Source organism: Trichosurus vulpecula, chromosome 8, assembly GCF_011100635.1.
Source record: "Trichosurus vulpecula isolate mTriVul1 chromosome 8, mTriVul1.pri, whole genome shotgun sequence".
NCBI lineage: Eukaryota > Metazoa > Chordata > Mammalia > Diprotodontia > Phalangeridae > Trichosurus > Trichosurus vulpecula.
This window is the reverse complement of record NC_050580.1, coordinates 112673141-112693085: the sequence shown is the minus strand read 5'-3', so window position 1 is coordinate 112693085 and position 19945 is coordinate 112673141. Positions and strand designations below refer to the sequence as shown.

Sequence of the window (19945 nt, the reverse complement as noted above, 5' to 3'; positions counted from 1 at the left end):
AATAAATCAAATTTTTTTACTTAGTACATGTTTATTGAATTATCTTTTTAAAAAATTTTATTTATTTTTAGTTTACAACATTCAGTTCCATAAGCTTTTGAGTTCCAAATTTTCTCCCCCTCCCTCCCCCCTCCCCAAGATGGCATGCATCTGATATAGGCTCTACATATACATTCACATTAAACATATTTTCACAAAAGTCAGATTAAAAAAAAAAGAATGGCAAAAGGAAAAAAAAAGCCATACTACATCTGTATTTATGTGGCATTACCAGATTTCTAATAATATTTTAAAGCAGTAACTGAAGAAATTATCCGGTATTGGATAAAAATGTAAAGTTTATCAGGGAAAGAGATTAGATAAGCAAGGTATGGAAGGAAATACATGAAAGCTATTCTCTGATAAACCCAAGGGTACAAAGTAGACAAAATGACTTCTATGATTCTATAATCTTATTAGGGAAAGAACTCTATTCTATAAGAACTGCTGGGAAAACTAGATAGCATTTTGGCAGAAAATGGGTTTAAGCCATCATCATATACTATTTACCACAAAAGACCCCAAAACATAATAAATTTAAAAAGATGAACTATTAAAAAGTTAGAGAAAATGGAAAGCATATCTTTTACACTGTGGATATGGGACAAATTTGTAACCGACTGTGAATATTATAATAGACAAACTATCATTTTAAATACATAAAAATACAAAGCTTTTGAACAAGAAATAAATGTAACTTGAATAAGAAGATATGTATTATATATCTTTTTTTTTGCACAAAATATCTAAAAACTACAGGGAATTGATACAAATTTATAAGAATAATAGCCACATAGTCTGGGAGAAAAGATAACTCAGATGTGAACTAGTTTTCTCTCCCAAAGAAGACTGTTACTAAAAACAGAAAATCCTGCTAAACTTCTTAAGCTGCCATGCCAAAGAAACTGGAGGAAGATAAGTGATTAAAGGATGAACAAAAAGTTCTCAAAAGAGGTGCAAACTATTAATGACCAATACAAAATTAAAACTATACATTGGAAATGATGGCCATTAACAGAAAAATTCAATGTTGCTGACATGTAAAAAAGTAAGCACACCAATTATTTGTTAGCAAAGCTATAAATCATACCAACCATTTTGGAAAATGATCTTGAATTCCTGAATTACACAGGAAATTACAAAATGGTTCACACATTTTGACTTAATGGTTCCATTACTGGGTTTCTACGCTAAGGAGGTTATTGAAAAAAAGAAAAGACTTTCATGTAGGAAAATAATGAAAATAGCACTCTCTAGAATAGCTTAAAAATGGAAGCAAACTGTGTGCGCAATGATTGGGGAACAACTGAACAAACTGGTATATGCTGTAATATGATGCCATAAAAAATTCAAACAAGTAAGACTTGTATGAAATGATGCAGACTGAAAAAAAGCAGAAGAAAAAGAACAACAGATACGATTTCTACGGCGACGTAAAAGAAGTCAACTTTTAAAGAACAGAAAAAAATCAGGTCAAAAACACAGGGCAGGGAATGTGGGAAGAAGGCAGCATGTTAAGGGACTAAAAAAGGATTTCATAATCTTTTTGTGTCTTGAACTACTTTAGTAGTCTGGTGAAACTTAAGGACCCCTTCTCAGAACGTTTTTTAAATGCATAAAATAAAATACAAAAGATTACAAAGGAAGGCAATTATATTGAAAGTTTTGAAATATTTTTAAAAATAAATTCACGGATTCCAGATTAAGAACCCCTGACTTGGGTTTTGGGATCCTAGATTAAAAACAAAACAAAACAAAACAAAACAAAAACTTTGACAAAGCTCTAAAAATGCATCAAAAGGAACAATGATAAAGAAAATCAAAGAGAAACAGCTATGACATTTGCCATATAGGTGAGGACTGCACAACAAGAATGACAGAATCCTGTAGAAGCTCTGAGCGAAGCTAAGCTAGGATAAATGAAATCAAAGTATGTAAGCAATCTGTTTATGCAGGAGATAGGGTTAGATAGGAGCCCACAATGGGGCTTATGCAGTATATCCTATGACCCAGCAGAAGACACAGAAAGAGAAAGGGGCAGCATTTGGAAAGCAAAGCACCTTGGATCTTGTAGGAGGTCGATGACCAGCACAATTAATTGTTGTATATATGACCCTTCTCAGGGTCATAGCAAGGGACAGAACCAGTTCCAGTTTTAAGACTATGAAAGAAGGAGACAAAGAAGCAGTCAAAGCTAAAACTCAAGTCAAGTCAACAAGGAACTGAGCCAAAACCCAGTAATTCCTGTAGAGGGGGCTTCATTTTAGTCAATGCATCCAGGATCAAGTTGGGTATGTTATATCATCCAAGAGTATCAGAGGGAATAGAGTCTGACCCAAGGACCAAACACAAATCCAAAAACTGAGGCTGGAGAAATGAGGAAACAGGATAAAGTTCCAAACACAATGGAGAAATATTAAGGATTGAGAGAAATCTAACAAGTAAATCCTGAAGAAGGGAGTAATTTCAAATGAAGTCTAAGTAGAGCCTTAGAGAAAAGAATGTCCTGGGCACAAAGACTACCAAAGAATCTGAAAGAAATGAGAGAGAGAAAATAAAAGTTTAAAGGATATGACAGCTATAGAGGAAAGAGTGACAAGGAGAATTACTAGCTTAGAACAAGAGGTAAATCTTTTTTTTTTTGAGGTAGTAAATCTTACCAGAGAATTGAAGCATCTGTAGATTAGAACAGAACAGAAAGTAATGAAACCACGAGATAAAAAATATTAAAACAATATCAAAAGATTTTTAAAAAAATCTAAGAAAAGGTAAGATACATACTATCAAAATAGCTAACCTGGAAAACAGGTAAAGTAGAGAAAATCTAAGACTTGTTGAACTGCCTGAAAACAATAATGAAAAAAAAGTAAATGCTTTTATAAGACATTATAAACAAAAACTAATCTATTAGAACCATAAAGTAAAATGACACCTCATGAAAGGAAACTCCCAGCTGAAAACTAAAAGGATCACAGCTAAAATCCAGAGCTCCTGGGCAAAAGAAGACATACTATAAATACCAAAAAGTTAAGAATTTATATACCAAGGTGCCGCAGCCAGGATTACACAAGACATGGCAGCTTCCATTTTAAAGGAGAGGAGAGTTTGAAGCATGAAATTTCAAAAGGCAAAAGATAAAGGCTTATGACCATGAATAAACTATTGAGCAAAACCCAAATATAACCACAGTGGGGAAATGCATTTTTAATAAAAGAGGACTTCCAAGCATTCCTCATGAAAACTCCAGAAATTCAAATTAATGTCTCAAGAGAAAGATAGAAGGGTGAAAATATTTCATCATTTGGAAGGCGATATATAATGAAGAACTGCTTACATTCTAACAGGGGGAAGAAACAAGTGTCCTCTTAAAACACTAATGTCTCCAAGAATTGGCCAAAAAATTAAATAAGACAGGCAGAATGGGAATGGTCTTGTTCTGTTTGGCTGGTCTTAGAAGAAGGAGATGGGAGACAAAGGGAAATATAAGGGGGGAAAGAAAGAGGAAGGAACTTACTAGCTTACATAATAAGGGTGAATAAGATGAAGAGTAAACAAATATGGAGGAAGGAGTAGGGAGATGGACATCCTATGAAACTCCCACTTAAATTTTTAAAAATATTCAACTTAAATACCCCTTTGGGGGGTTGTTGTTTCCATAAACATGGCAGAAAGAAAGAGAGTTATATGAAACCATGAATCTCTATTTTGCACCCTTTGGTTTTTTTAAAGTAGATAATAAATTCCACACATCCCTTTAAAAACTGTCTTGCTTGTCTATTTTCTTCTGAGCTTCCTTCTTTTCTCTTCTTGCATTTTTATGTATTTTTTAAAAATTAAATTTTATTTTCAATTTCAAATTATCTTCTTCTCCTCCCCCTCTCCACCCATTGAGAAGGCAAGAAAGACAAAATCCATGACAAATATGTATAGTCATGCAAAATAAATTCCCATCCTGGACCTCTTCCAAAAATAGAAAAAAAAATAGAAAACATATGCTTAAATATGCAGTCTGAGTCCAACGGTTCTCTTTCAGGAGGTGGACGACATGTTTCATCATGAGTCCTCTGGAACGTGGTTGGTCATTGTATTGAACAAAGTTGCTAAGTCTTCCAAAGCTGATTATGGTTACACTATTGCTGTTATTGTATAAACAGTTCTACTACAATCTGCTCACTTCACTTTGCATCAGTTCATATGTCTTCCCAGGTTTTTCTGAAATTATTCTCTTAATTTCTTATAACACAATAGTATTTGATCATGTTCATAAACCATACCTTGTTAAGTCATCCCCCAACTGATGGGTATCCCCTTAAGTTTCCAATTCTTTAGCACCACAAAAATAGCTACTATAAATGTTTTTGTACATATAGGTCCTTTCCTTCTTTCTTTGATGTCTCTGAGGTATAAGCCAAGTAGCATTATTGCTGGATAAGTGTGTATGGAGAGTTAAACAGCTTTTGGGGTATAGATCCAAATGGCTCTCCAGAATGGACTAGTTCTACCAACAGTGTGTTAGTGTACCTGTTTTCCCATAGCCCCTTCAGTATTAGTATAATATTGAATAATAACAGTGATGACAGACACCCTTGGTTCAATTCTGATCTTACTGGAATGGTTTCTAACATCCCCTTGACAGATAATGCTTGCTCTTGGTTTTACATAAATACTAGTTATCATTTTAAGAAAAGTTCCATTTTTTCCTATGCTTTCTGGTATTCTTAAATAATGGGTGTTATTTTGTCAAAAGTTTTTTCTACATCTATTGATACAATTATATTATTTGTTGGTTTTATTATTGATATGGTCAATTTTATTTATAGTTTTCCTAATACTGAACTAGTCCTGAAAACTTGATATAAATCCCATCTGGTTGTGGTATATAACCTTTGTGATATATTGATGTAACTGCCTTGCTAGTATTTCATTTAAAATTTCTACGTCAATATTCACTAGGGAAATTGGTCTATAGTTTTTTTTTTTGGTTTGTTTGTTTTTTTTGTCTTCTGTTTTAACTCTCCCTGGTTTAGGTATCAAAGCCATATTTGTGTCATAGGACTCTTTCACCTATTTTTTCAAATAGTTTACATAATCTTAGGGTTAGTTATCCTTTAAATGTTTGGTAGAATTCACTTGTAAATCCATCTAGTCTTGGGTTATTTTCCTTATGGAAGTCATTTATGGCTTCTTCAATTTCTTTATCTAAGATAGTGTTATTTAAGTATTCTATTTCCTCTTCTGTTAGGCTGAGCACCTTAAATTTTTATAAATATTCATCCATTTCATAAGACTGTTAGTTTTATTGGCATATAGTTGGGCAAAATACCTTCTAATAATTGCTTTAATTTCATCTTCATTGGTGGTGCATTCATACTTTTCATTTTTGACACTGGTAATTTGGCTTTCTTTTTTTTAAAAATCAATTAGCCAATGGTTTATATATTTTATTGGCTTTTTATAAACCCAGCTCCTAGTTTTATTTATTAGTTCAACTTTTAAAAAACTTTTAATTTGATAAATTTCTCCATCGATTTCTAGGCTTTCTACTTTGGCATTTAATTGAAGGAGCATAATTTGCTGGTTTTCTAGGTTTTTTTCCTCATTGATCTACATATTCTCCCTTTTATTGATGAAAGAGTTTGGGGATATAAATTTTCCTGATTACTGCTTTGGCTGTATCCTACAAATTTTGTTATGTTTATCTTTAACAAAATTATTGATTGCTTCTATAATTTATTCTTTGATGAACCAATTCTTTAGGATTAAAGTATTTAATTTCCAAGTTTTTCTTAAACAAAAGATTTACTTATAGAACTGCAGTGTACATAGGTAGAGCAAGAGCTTATGGTTTATAACAATGACTGCCATACCTTAGTTTGCAAAGCATCTTACATATTTAGTATATATGTAAGCTCCACAACCCTAAGAAGTGACTACTGCAGGCATTTTAGAGACCTGAGCCCAGCTATCCCTTACTCCAAGTCCACTACTCTATCTGCTATATACAAAATGGCAGGACTGGGATTAGGGAGGGATTTTCAGAGAGTATAGTGGAAAAAGCACTAGACTTGCAGTCATAAACTCTAGGTTTGAACCTCAGCTCTGCCATCTACTACTTGTGTGATCTCTGGGAAGTCATTTCACCCCCTCCAGACCTCAGCTTCCTCAGTTGTAAAGTGACAGGTTTAGATTATATGATCTCTAAGGTGTTTTTCCACCCAATTAATTTTTAATCTATGCTTCAAAGATCCTTTATTGAATTTAATTTTTATTGCATTGTGATCAGAAAAAGATGCACTTAATATTTGTTTTCCGAATTTGTTTGGGAAGTTTTATGCCCTAATACATGGTAAAATTTTGTGATAGTGACATATACAGCTGAGATAAAGATCTATTCCTTTCTATTTTCGTTCAATACTGTCCAGAGGTTTATCATATCTAACTTTTCTAAAATTCTATTCATCTCTTTAACTTCTTTCTTGTTTATTTTGTGGTTATATTCATCTAGATCTGAAAGGGGGTAAATCGAAGTCCCCCACTATTATAGTTGTACTATTTTACCTTCCAGTTCTAAGAGATGTGGGCAGTTTTCTTTTAAGATTTCTTGAAATATGATGTTTAGGCATTTTTTCTTGTTGTTAATGACTTTCAGGTAGTCCAATGATTCTTGAATTTTTTTTCTCCTCAATCTGTTTTCCAGGTTAGTTGTTTTCCCTATATTTCATGGATTTTTCTCTTTTTCAATCTTTTCAAAAACTTTTTTTTTAACATCTCTTGGAGTCTTTTGCCTCCATCTGACCAATTCTAATTTTTGAGGAGTTATTTTCTTCAGTAAAATTTTGTACCTCTTTTTAAGAAATACATTTTTATTTATTTTATTAAATATTTCAATTACATGTAAAATTTTTTAACAATCATTTTTTAAAATTTTGAGTTCAATTTAAATTCTTTCCTTCCTTTCTGCCCCTCTTCCCCTTGAGAAGGCAAGCAATTTGATATTGATTATACTTGTGAAATCATGCAAAACATATTTCCATATTAGCCATGCTGCAAAAGAAAACAGACCAAAAAAGGCATTCTTCAACATGATAGTATGTTTGAAATGTCTGAAACTATAATGTTTGAAAATGTCTTAGATTATTGTCTTGATCACAGTAGTTGTCTTTCAGTTGATCATCCTTACAAAACTGCTGTTACTGTGTACAATATTCTCTTGCTTCTATTCACTTCACTTTGTATGAACTCTTAACAGTCTTCCCACATTTTTTTGAAACCATCCTGATTATCATTTCTTATAGAACAACAGTATTCCATAACAATCGTATACCACAACTTGTTCAGTCATAACCCAATTGATGGGCATCCCCTCGATTTCCAATTCTTTGCCACCACAAAAAGAGCTGCTATAAATATTTTTGTAGTTTTGTACCTCTTTTGCCAACCTGTTAATACTCTTTTCATATCTTTTTTTCATAGCTGTCATTTCATTTTAAAAATCATTTTTAGCTTTTTCTTAGCTCTTCTAGGAGTTCCCCCACTTAATAGTTATTTTATTTTTTCCAATTACATGCAGATAGTTCAAAATTTGCTTTTATAAGATTCTGAGTTCCAAATTTTTTCTCCCTCCCTCCTTTCCCTCTCCCCTCTCCAAGACAGCATGCAATCCAATATAGGCTATACATGTATGATCATATTAACCATATTTCCACATTAGTCATGTTGTAAAAGAAGAATCAGAACAAAACAGAAAAACCATGAGAAAGAAAAAAAGAGAATAGTATGCTTTGATCTACATTCAAACTCCACAGTTTTTTCTCTAGATATGGATAACATTTTCCATGATGAGTCTTTCGGAATTGTCTTAGATCATTGTATTGCTGAGAAGAGCTAAGTCTATCAAAACTGATCATCACAGTGCTACTGCTACTGTGTACAATGTTATCCTGGTTCTGCTCACGTCACTCAGCATCAGTAAGTCTTTCTAGGTTTTTCTGAAATCTGCCTGCTTGTCATTTCTTATAGCACAATAGTATTTCATTACATTCATGTACCATAACTTGTTTAGCCATTCCCCAACTGATGAGCATCCCCTCAATTTCCAATTCTTGGCTACCACAAAAAAAGCTGCTGTAAATATTTTTGTATATGTGAGTCCTTTTCCCTTTTGTATGATCTCTTCAGGATACAGACCTAGTAGTGGTATTGCTGGATCAAAGGGTATGCAGCGTTTTATAGTCCTTTGGGCAAAGTTCCAAATTGCTCTCCAGAATGGTTGGATCAGTTCACAACTCCACCAATAATGCATTAATGTTCCAATTTTCCCACATCTCCAATATTTATCATTTTCTTTTTTTGTCATATTAGTCAATCTGATAGGTGTGAGGTGGTACCTCAGAGACTTATAGGAATTCTTATTGGGCTTATGTCTGATATGCCTTTTTCTTTGAAGCTTTAGATGTTTTTAAGTCATTGTCTTCTATGTTTGTGTCTTAAGCTTTTCTGTTACCATAGCAGTTCTTTATGATTGGGGTCTTTTTTGTTGCTTGTTCATTCTTCCAGCCTACTTCTTTACTTTGAGTTTTATGTAAGTGCTAAATTCTGTGCATTTCTTGGGCCATTTCTGGCCTGAACTTCTGTCCTTTTATGTCTTTCTGCAGCTTTCACAGCTCAGTTTTAGGCCCTACAAATTCCTGGTAGTCCCAAATTGGTGTGATCTGGCGAGAGAACCATTCAATGTTTTCCTGGCCTTAACTCTGCAAGTTCCTGGGCTTGGGCCTGTGGCCTTGAGTGCAGCTGAGTTTCAATAAACTGCCACTGGACTCAGTCATTGCTGGGAAACTCTGCAGTTTCAGAATGAATGAAGTGTTGGCTCCTTTGGTCTGGGATTCCTGCCATGATTATTCTACTGCAAGCTTAGACAAAGGCTAGAAGTAAATCACTACTCCTCTCCTCCTGGGTCCACATTTCTTCATGACCACTCCTATACACCACAGCTCCATAACCCAGAACTGGGTAATGGGCGACAGAGCTACCAGACTGCACCTGTTCCTGCAGCCAGTACTAGTTCAGGGATCCCCTGGGATCATCTGTTTCTAAAGTGGTTCCTGCCCTGTATTCTGTCTTGGACCTCTTTCTTTTAGTTGGGGCTGGAATACTCATTGCCCCCATGTTGCACTCGTGGCCAGTCCCCTGGCACCAGTGTCTGCAGACCTCTATGTCTCCCTAAGAATCTCTGAAAAAATAACTCACTATCACTTTTTTCTTGGCTTTCTCAATAGAACTGAGGTATGTTTTCTAGATTGTTCTGAAAGAGGTATGCTGGGGAGCTCGGCAAACATGCTTCCTCTCACTCTACCACCTTGACTCCACCTCTTTTTTGTGCATTTTAAATAATATTTTGATGGCATTAGTTATTTTTGTTGGCAACAGTGTTGCTAACCCCCTCCCTCACTCCAACTTCCCCCCAATAAAAAAACTGACTTTTTTTTTAAAGCAAGCCTGATGGCAGCAACTAGGTATAGACCAATATTTTATACCATATACCAAGATAAGGTCAAAATGGGTACGTGATTTAGACATAAAAGGTGATACCATAAGCAAATTAGAAGAGTAAGAGATAGTTTATCAGCAGATAAGAGCAAGAGATAGAGAGCATTATTATACGTAAAATGAATAATTTTTATTACATTAAATTTAAAAGTTTTCACACAAGAAAAACCAATGCAACTAAGATTAGAAGGAAAACAGAAAGCTGAGAAACAATTTTTACAGCGTCCCTGATAAAGACTTTATTTCTCAAATATATAGAGAACCGAGTCAAATTTATAAGAATACAAGTTATTCCCCAATTGATAAATGGTCTAAGGCTGTGAACAGGCACTTTTCTGAAGAAGTCAAAGCTACCTGTAGTCACATGAAAAAATCTTCTAAATCACTATTGATTAGAGAAAGAGAAATTAAAATAACTCTCAGGTACCACTTCACATCAATCAGATTGGCTAATATGACAGAAAAGGAAAATGACAAGTGTTGCGGGGGATATGGGAAAATTGAGACACTCATGCACTAGATTGGTGGAGTTGTGAACTGATCCAACCATTCTGGAGAGCAATTCTGAACTATACCCAAAGGTTTGATCCAGCAATATTAATACTAGGCCTGTCTCCCAGAGATTTAAAAAAAAAGGGGGGGAGACCTATTTGTACAAAAATATTTATAGCAGCTCCTCACAATAGACTAGGTGTACCAACAAAGGCCTCAGCCACATGCAGGCTATCTACTGTACCAACTGTACCTCCTACATGTCCAAGGATAAGGCATCAAGAAGTTCGTCACCCAAAACATCTGTGGCCATCGGAAGCATCTCTGAAGCCAGCATCTTTGACTGTACTGTGCTGCCCAAGCCATATGTGAAACTACATTACTGTGTGATCCACAGCAAGGTAGTAAACAATCAATTCCATGAGTCATGAAAAGACTGAACAACCCACACCCTGCTTCAGAGCTGCAGATGCTGCCCCCAGACTCACTTCATAGGCCATGCGAAGAGTCATCTGTCCCTCAAAACCCCTCAGCAGAAAATAAAATGACTGGTTTACCTTTTTAAAAAAATGATGTAAGGGACAGTTTCAGAGAAACCTAGGAAGATGTGTGAACTAATGAGAAGTGAAGTGAGAAGAACCAGAGGAACAATGTGCATAACAACAATAACATTGCAAAGAAAAAAATTTTTTAAAGACTTGTGCAAAGATCAATGCAATGACTAACTACCATTCCAGAGGAATGACGATAAAGTATTGCAACCCACCTCCTGACAAAGAGGTGATGTACAGAAAGGTGATTTTCAAACACAGTTAATGTGGAAATTTGTTTTGTTTGACTATGCACATTTGTTACAAGGATCTTGGTTGGTTTTTTTTTTCTGTTTTTCCCCCCCAATTGAAGAGATTGAGAGAGCGGCAGTTAAAGACGAGGTTGCCCCCCCCCCCCAAAAGAAAGAAAAGAAAAAGAAAAGAGGATCATTGAAGAATTTTTTTAAAATGCACAGAAGAGAACAGAAGGAAGGTCAGAAGGAATCACAGTCAAGCAGGCCAGCTTTGAAAATTACATGTTAAATGTATTATATGTTTATAAAGAAAAGCAAATTGTACATAACAGAGATTCATAGCTTTCATGTATAATCTTCCTTTTTTTGTTCTAATCTGTTTATGGAAATGCTCACTTTATTTGGTGTTTGTTAAGTTTAGAATTTAAAAGTTTTTAATATTAAAAAATTAAAAAACCCGAAACATTGAGCTAGGGAATAAACCTAGCCTTTCTTTTAATTGGGAACACGTGAGGCTTTCTATATGAAAATAAAATATGTCAAAACAATTTCCCCAAAGCTGATAACTCTTCTCCAGGCTATTTGGGGAGCAGACTATTTAAAAAAAGACCTTACTGTTCCACGCTTTTTTGTTTGTTTCTTTATTTTTGCTCCTTTGTTCTTCAGTTAAGAAGAGGAAACCGTACAAGGAAAATTTGTTATACATAGTGACAGTGTCTCTGACATCCCAGGTATGAGAAATCACATTGTTTAATTAAGCTGCACAAATGCCACATTTTGGTGAATTTCTGAAAAGACTCTCTCTAAGGTAAGTTCCCCATATGGTTACTGAATTTATTGTTTTTCAGTTTTGTCCAACTCTTCATGACTCTGTGGACCAACTGTCCATGGGGTTTGCTTGGTAAAGATACTGGAATGTTTTGCCATTTCCTTCCAGATTTTTTTTTTTAAATGAAAGCAGGGATTAAGTGACTTGCCCAGGATTATGCAGCTAGTAAGTGTCTGAGGATAGTTTGAACTCTGTTCTTTCTGACTCCAGACCTACTTCTCTATCCACTGTGCCACACAGCTACCCTAGTTTCTTGATATTATTATAAACCTAATAACCATCAAACAATCTAATAAATACACAAAAGGAGTAAAATTTTGGATAAAACCCTTAGATCTGACAAAGAAGAACCAACTGACGTAACAACAAACTGTCAAAAAATGTTTGCTCTGATTCCCTTTCCAAGTCTATCTAATATTTTTTATTACCTTTAGTTTTGTTTTCTCTTTATTTATTTGTGTAATGAGTTCTGATCTAGATTAGTTCTAAGGAATCTATCAATGTCTTAACCTCCATCAGTCTGATGTTTAAAAATGTCTTGCTCATACAGTCAACGAGCATTTATTAAGTGTTAATAACAGTGCCAGGCACTGTGTTAAATCCTTTGCTCATTCATTTCAGTTATGCCCATTCTTCATGATCCATTTTGGGTTTTTCTTGGCTAAAAGTAATGGAGTGGTTTGCCATTTCCTTCTTCAGCTCATTTTACAGATGAGGAAACTGTGGAAAACAAGGTTAAGTGACTTGCACAGAGTCACATAGCTAGTAAGTGTCTGAGGGCTGGATTTGAATTTAGGTCTTCCTGACTCCAGGCTCAGCACTCTATCCATAGCACTACCTAGCTTGAGATATAAAAAGGGCAAAAAACCAGTCCTTACTCTCAAGGAACTTACCTTTTGGTCCCAAGGGGTCAGTCACTGCTTTTCCAGTAAGCCAAACTTCAAATTTAGAAACCACCTTTCTTCTTCTTGACTCTATATCAGTTCCTGCCAACTCTTCCTTCACAGTTTCTTCAATCAGTCCTGTCCCTTCTGAAAGCCCCATACTCGTTCAGGGTCAGACTACCACACACATTGACAGCTACCATACCTGAACTCTAGTCCCAAACCCCCCACCCCAATTCACTCAGAACAGGCTGATGAACTCCTCTCAAATATCACTTTAATCACAATATTGCTCTGTGCAAAAACTTTCACTGTCTTAAAGATGGACAGGAAAAAATCCTAACCTATGGTTCAGCTTTGAGTTTTACACCCTGCTACAAACTCTCTGCCAGCCAGGCTAGTTTAAGCATTTGTTACCTTCCTGAGCTTGGACTTCGTACTTTTGCTCTTGCTATCTCAACTGACATATTTTTCCTTGTCTTTTTCACCTAAGCTATGCCTACACACCACTCAAGAACCAGCTCAAATACCATGGCCCCCATAAAGCATTGCTGACCACCTTGGGCTGATCTCTCAATCATCTGAATTCCTATAGTATGTGTAATTCACTTGACTATTAATCATGTACACTCACAGTCTTGTGACATTTCTCCCCAAGTTTCAAACCTGTATCACTAATTCCTTATTGAAAATTTCAAACTAGACGTCCCAGACACATCTCAAACTAAACATGTCTAAATAGAATTCATCTTTCTCCTCAGATCCACTCTTCTTCCAAACTTCCCTATGTTTGTTGAAGGTATAATCATCGTTTAAATCTCTTATATTTGTAACCTTGGCATTATACTTGACTCTTCACTCTCCTTCACCTCACATGTCAAATACTGCTGTTTCTACCTCCATCAACATCACTCCCATTTGTAACCCTTCTCTCTACCCATATAACCACCATCTTAGCTCAGGTTCTCATCATCTTTACCCTAGATTACTGCAATGGTTCAACTGGTTCTCTTGCCCCCCAATCTCTCTCCACTGCAGTCCATTCTAAGCATTGCTGCCAAAGTGATTTTCCCAATGCACAGATCTTATCATGTCATTCCCCTAAAAAATTAATTCTAGTTGTTCCCTATTGCCTTTAAGATAAAGTACAAACCCTTTCATTTAGCTTTTAAAGCCATTTACAACCTGGCGCCAACCTCTCTTTCCAGTCTCATTATATATTACTCCCCTTACATACTCTGTGATCTAACCAAACTGGCCTTCTCTTCATCTCCAAGTCTTTTCACTGTGTGTCCCCCATGTCTAAAATGTGTTTACTTCTCACTTGTACTTCAGAGAATCCCTCTTTTCCTTCAAGATGCAATTCAAGCTGCAACTTCTATAAGAAGCTTTTCCTAATTTCACTTGCCAGTGCCCTTCCTCTTAAAATACCTTGCATTTCACTACTTAGTATTTATTCTCTTTATATTTATTCTACATGTACTTATTTGTGCATTTTTTGTCTCCCACATTAGAATGTAAGCTCTCTGTTAACAGAGCTTGTTTCATTCTTGCGTTTGTATTTACAGTGCCTAACAGAATCCATGGTATATAGTGGGCCCTTAATAAATGTTCTTTGATTGATTTCTTATATTGTGGTCCAGCTGATATTTTAATCTTTATTATTATAACTTAATTTTGCATATGTTTGTCTTGTTTAAACAATGACAGTTCCTTGAGGGAATACACACACATTCATATATAAAATTATATCATCTATAACATGTAATATATATTATATGTGGGTGTGTGTATTATACACACACACACACACACACACACACACACACACTTGTCCCCCCCCATAGTAATACCTAATACAGTGCCTTGTACAAAAGTAGGCCCTTAGGATTTGTTGATTTGATTTAAAGATCACAAAGAAACTGACTTCTATCCTGCTCTTTCAACAGCTACCGAAACCAACTGTTACAAGAATATGACAGAAAGCGAAAGATCTCAGGAAAAAGTATTCTAACAGACAGTCCCAGGAGGAGACATCTGGCACATTCAACAGCTTCACACTCTGCCTAGGAGGAACAAAGAGGGGTTGGGGAGTCAGGCAGGAAAGGGTTATTATTGCAGAACCTATGGTATGGGTCCTATATGCACAAACCAAATAGCTTCTCTCCTACAGACTGAAGCCATACATACCTATATACTTGCTGGGAAACCTACTTGATGGGAAGGTGTCCCAATAGGCTGTATGGGGAAATTCAGCAGCTCTCATTTTAGAGGTACATCCAGGTAATTTATTTTCCTTCCCTTAAACAATTCATTGGAAGCTTTCTCCTATCTTATAGGCACTATTCTATTTCCCCTTAAGAATGAGTCACTGCCCTGTTTTTCTCAAGGTAGTTTCCTTTTTCCAAGTATAACAGCACAGTTCAGAGGTCTCTACACATAGTATATGGTGGGATATCTGGCTGAGGGTGAGGGGGTTTGTAGATAGTCACTGTGGTTATGTTTCTGCACCAAAAGCACAGGTAAAGGATTAACTTCTGTAAGGGGGTGGGAGAAGGGCACAGGAATGACTGATTAGTATGTGGCAACAGTTGACATGGTGCATCTGGGGTTGGGAAATTTTTTATTTTTGAACCAACATTTCTGTTCACCTTCAAAATTGCTTCATGCTCTCCCATTTCATGCAGTAATAAGCTTCCCTCTTCATGGAGTCAATGAATCTTCAGCCCATCCAATTCAACATCAACAAAAAAAAAAAGCAATTTCCCCTGATGCCTGTTAACAGCAGCGCATTACAAGGCTCAGAGACTCTGCTGATTAACATTAAACAAAACAAACCCCCAAATACAAATTTACCTTATAACCTTTTCACTTTCAAACTAACTAAAGTCAAACTTGCAATGACTGACCCTTTGGGACCAAAAGGTATCATGAGTTGCCAAGTTTCTCCCCAAATACTGGGCCTTAACTTCCTGTCAAAAAGACTTCCCTCTTCCCACAGCCCACCACAGGCCCTGGGCTCCCTTTGAACACTATTAGGTCTGAGTCTCTCATTTTACTAAATGCAACAATCACTTACACTGCCCCAAATAGATACTATTTATATATCTGCATACAAAAGTTAAGATGGGGTGAGGGGAGAAAATGTGTTTTAGTGACAACAGTTTTTATTTTGGGAAAGGATATAATATGGTATATGAGTAAATACGTGTGCACGCGCGCGCACACACACACACACACACACACACACACACACACCTGGGGTGGGAGTGGGGAGTGGAAGAAGTTCATTCTTTGAAGCTATGAGCAAGTTTGGCTTTCTACCTTGATGCATGATTTTACCCAACATGAGTTTTTACCTCATCACCTGCTGGAAATTAATAACAATTGGTTATAGCTACTTTGCTATAGTTTCCAATTACTATAGCCCTAAACCATAGATTTAAGCCAAGTGAGAAGCCAGGGCCTTTTTGCATTGCTTCAGTCATCCCCTCTAGCCCTGTTTTGGGAAGGAACAGAATTCCCTTCCTTTTTGGACCCTCTCTGTCACTTGTCACTAAATTGCCATGGAAATCTTATTACAGTTAATACATATGGTGTAGTAGGAAAGAGCACAGGTACAGGAGGAACCACTGAAGGCCATCAGTTCATCTCTGTTTCCAAGCAAGACAGCACTTAATCTTGGCTCCTAAGAGTTTTCTACCCTTTTTTTTTTCCCAGTCAGAATTTTATTTGGAAACATCACTGTGAGCCCTGGCCCCGTGCTACACAGCACCACTGGAAACACATGTTCAACATGTTCCCAAATCATACTATTCTTACTAATACCAGGACGCTACAGCAATCTTGAATTTCAAATTATCACATCCAAGGAATTCTCAGCACTTGACATTTAACCCCACAGTGCAATAATCTACCTGTATTTAAGATTAATATATATCATGGGAAATTGAAAATTCTGGCTCCATAAATGTTATGAACATGTCAAATCTTTATAAATAAACATCCAGTGAAGAGAAAAGTGACAATCTAATTCATCTTTATACACAAAGTACTAACGGCAAATGGGTAGGGAGATTGCACGGCTGCCTGGCCGATCCCAGGAGGCCTCAGCCCCAGCTGGGCCCAGTTCAGGCACCATCCAATCCAGTGTGGTGCGATACAGACAGAAGAGTCACTAAGACATTGCGCATGTACAAGACCAACTATCGACTGAACAACTGCACCAGGTGTCAGGCCATTCGTTCTGGAGCGAATTGGGAGGGATGGGGTGGTTCAAGACAGGTCTTTACATCATACCCTGTGGCTGAAGGGGTCAGTGGGGGGAGTGGGAGATGGGGCACTGGGAAGAATGGGAAAAGAGGGTCTACTTTGTAGAGAGAATGAGAGCCACAATCAGGCCGTATAGCCCAAGCACCTCAGCGAAGATCAGAATCAGGATCATCCCCATCAGGATCATCCCCACGAACAGTCGGGGCTGCTGCCCGAACACCAGCATCACCTACAATGCCAATGGCAAAGCCAGCTGCCAGCCCACTCAGGGCCACGCTGAGGCCTGCTCCCAGCTGAAGAAAGCTCTTGAACAGGGTGATTCCTGGTGTCAGAGAGTTGGCAATGAGAACAGCCACCACCAGACCATAGATAGCGATGATACCAGCCATGACGACAAGAATGATTGACTTCATGATCAGCTCAGGTCGCATGACTGACATGGCTGCGATAGCAGTGCCACTTTTTGCTATGCCATAAGCTGCACCAAGAACTCTGAAGATCATGGCGGATGAGGCACCCATGACACCGAAGAAGGACGCATATGCGGGACTCTCAGACATGTCTGCACAGGGTTGGTAGGCAGGAAGGAGAACGGGGCGAGGGGAGAGAGGCAAGGCCACGGGGCTAGGTAGCGGGTAAAGGACTGGAGGGCGGGTAGGCAAGGCAGGACGGCGTGAATTCGGGAGACCGTTTTCTACCCTTTTAAAGGTCAATCTATGGTTCTGTGTTACTAACAGAGCTAGGGCTATTCATGGATAAATGTGATGCCCTTGTGTATTTTGGAACAGTTCTCAAACTTTATGGATGGAGTGGCCATGTGGTTTGGGTACCTACTATATATACCAAGCATGCCATGTCATTAAGACAGAAGGTCACAATTTTATATTCCTACCTCAGGCACAAATTTAGCTAGTTCTGGTATTGTTTAAAGAAAACTATCTTCTCTAGATTCCAAAAGCAAGAGTTTCCAGCTATATTTCCTGAAGTACACCATTAGACCTCAGGGAACATGGTGATGTATTGGCTCATACAATCAACAAGGATTTATGGATTACCTACGTCGTGCCCAGCTCTGTGATAGCGCTGAAGAATGTGTACCAGGCATCCTGACTTATGGAACATACAGGATACCAATCACCTAACAGAAATCCAGGATAATGGAGACACCTCAGCATTCCAAATAGGTATCCAATTCCAATTACTGGTAAAAATTTGAATTCTCTGAATTCAACTCAGGCTTTTAAAAATACCTATATCATGAGCCAAAAACCTGAAATATTTTAATTACACCTCATTCCCATTAGTAGCCTAATTAGTCATTTTATGATAAGATATTCATTTTTTTTTTAAAGCACATGTATGAAGGAGGAAGAAAAATGAGCAAATGACTAGTCTGGACTCTTTCCCCCATCTGTGAGGGAGACTTCTGAAGTCCTATATTGGAAGAAAGGTAGAAGTTGTCAGTACGGATCATGTGAGGATTAGAGAGCCTCTAGATAAAAGAATCAACATGGTACAGTTGAAATAACACAAAGTTTTTCCTAGAGAATCCCAATTTTGAGAAAAGATAGTATACTTTTAGCAAGGCTTTGCAGTAGTCAACAACTTTTGTTAAACCATATTATCTGATTTTTGGTTTGTAAAATATGGTTACTCTATGGATTACATTCTAGATGGTAGAAAGGAAGGGAAAGGAAAGGTTGTAGGCATCCTGTAACATGGGGGAAGGCCACACAGATTCCACAACAGAAACGAAAAAGGGCCATATAGATCCTACACTGAACGGCTGGGAAAGTGGGTCATAAAGATTAAATACCACATGGAGAGAGATGCAGGCTATATATAATCATGTTCTAGCTATGGGGGAAAAATGGGCCAAAGAGATTCCATCCTGGACAGAGGTGGGCATTAAGATCACACATGGGATGGATAGGAAGGAACCCAAAAGATTATACATTAGATGGAATGGGAAGAGGGCAGTATGTGAGAGAAGAAGGGAGTCAGAAAGAACCCATGTCAGATAAGGCTGGCCATCTAATCATATAAAGGACAGAGGGGAAGGTAAGCCATATGGAACCCACACTGATTTCCAAGTACACCAAGTAAAGACCAAAATTAAAAGGCAAGAGAAGACGTTTATGTTCATCCCAAGGGAACCTTTTAAAGCTCCTCAGGAAAGGCAATCAACGAGTCTGCCAGAGTAATTAAGCAAGCCAACATTTACCATAAACCCCACATCCGTTAAGTGAGCAGAGATGAATCTTATTACAGTTCGTTCACTGTCAGCTCTAAGCCTGCAGGTGCTTGATGCAACACAACTTGATGTCCTACCCTGGCTGACTGCCTGGCTGCCGTGATGGAAAACTGAGTCTTCCTCAGCTATCAAAGGGATGATCACTTCCCCCAACCTGCCAAACACTGACTGAGGCTGTCTTCAGAAAAGTACTATGATGAAGAGTTCTTGTAGGAACCTTTAGGACTGAGAAATAACTCTTAGGAGAAAAAAGTGGAGGAGGTGGGCAGTAGGTGTGGCAGAGGGTGGTAGGATAACTCAGCAGATCAGGAAATAAATGAAGAATGAAAAGACTAAGTGATGCTGAGCATCCTTCCTGAGCTGAGTGGATGGAAAAAAGTACGGCTTTAATCAAATCCACTTTCTATTTCAGTTCTGGTCTCACCCACTGTGAATCTAAAAAGGGGCCAGGCTCCCTTAATCCTTACTATACTGACTGTACAAAATCCACACTTCATAGGAATCCTTCATTTCTGGGAGGGCACAACAGACCTAGCAGAGGAGAACGAGTAGAAATTCACCATCAAGTTCCTTAAAATTCCTAAATGGGTCCTGAGTACTTACTCAACAATCATTGTCTTGATTTTGAAAATTAACTTCTGGGAAGTTTCTGGGGTTCTTTCCCCCAAAGTACCAAGTCCCTAAGGTCAGTACGACTGCTGAGCAGCTTGACAGCCTTTATCCTTGGAAATTTAAAAATGAGTACCTGGGCTAGAAGGAGCTTCTGGGAAGTTTAATAAACAGCAGACTTCAAAAACAACACAGCAAATTCTCTCAAAACATTGTGCTTGTTACTCAAAGGGGAC

At 37.4% G+C, this 19945-nt stretch overlaps 1 protein-coding gene and 1 pseudogene across 1 annotated transcript in view; both read right to left on the bottom strand.

The window, feature by feature from the left end:
- The window catches only part of ARMH3 (armadillo like helical domain containing 3), a 217776-nt gene that overhangs the window by 62851 nt on the left and 134980 nt on the right, over positions 1–19945 (bottom strand). The window lies entirely within an intron of this gene.
- LOC118828676 lies at positions 16881–17406 on the bottom strand (annotated as a pseudogene).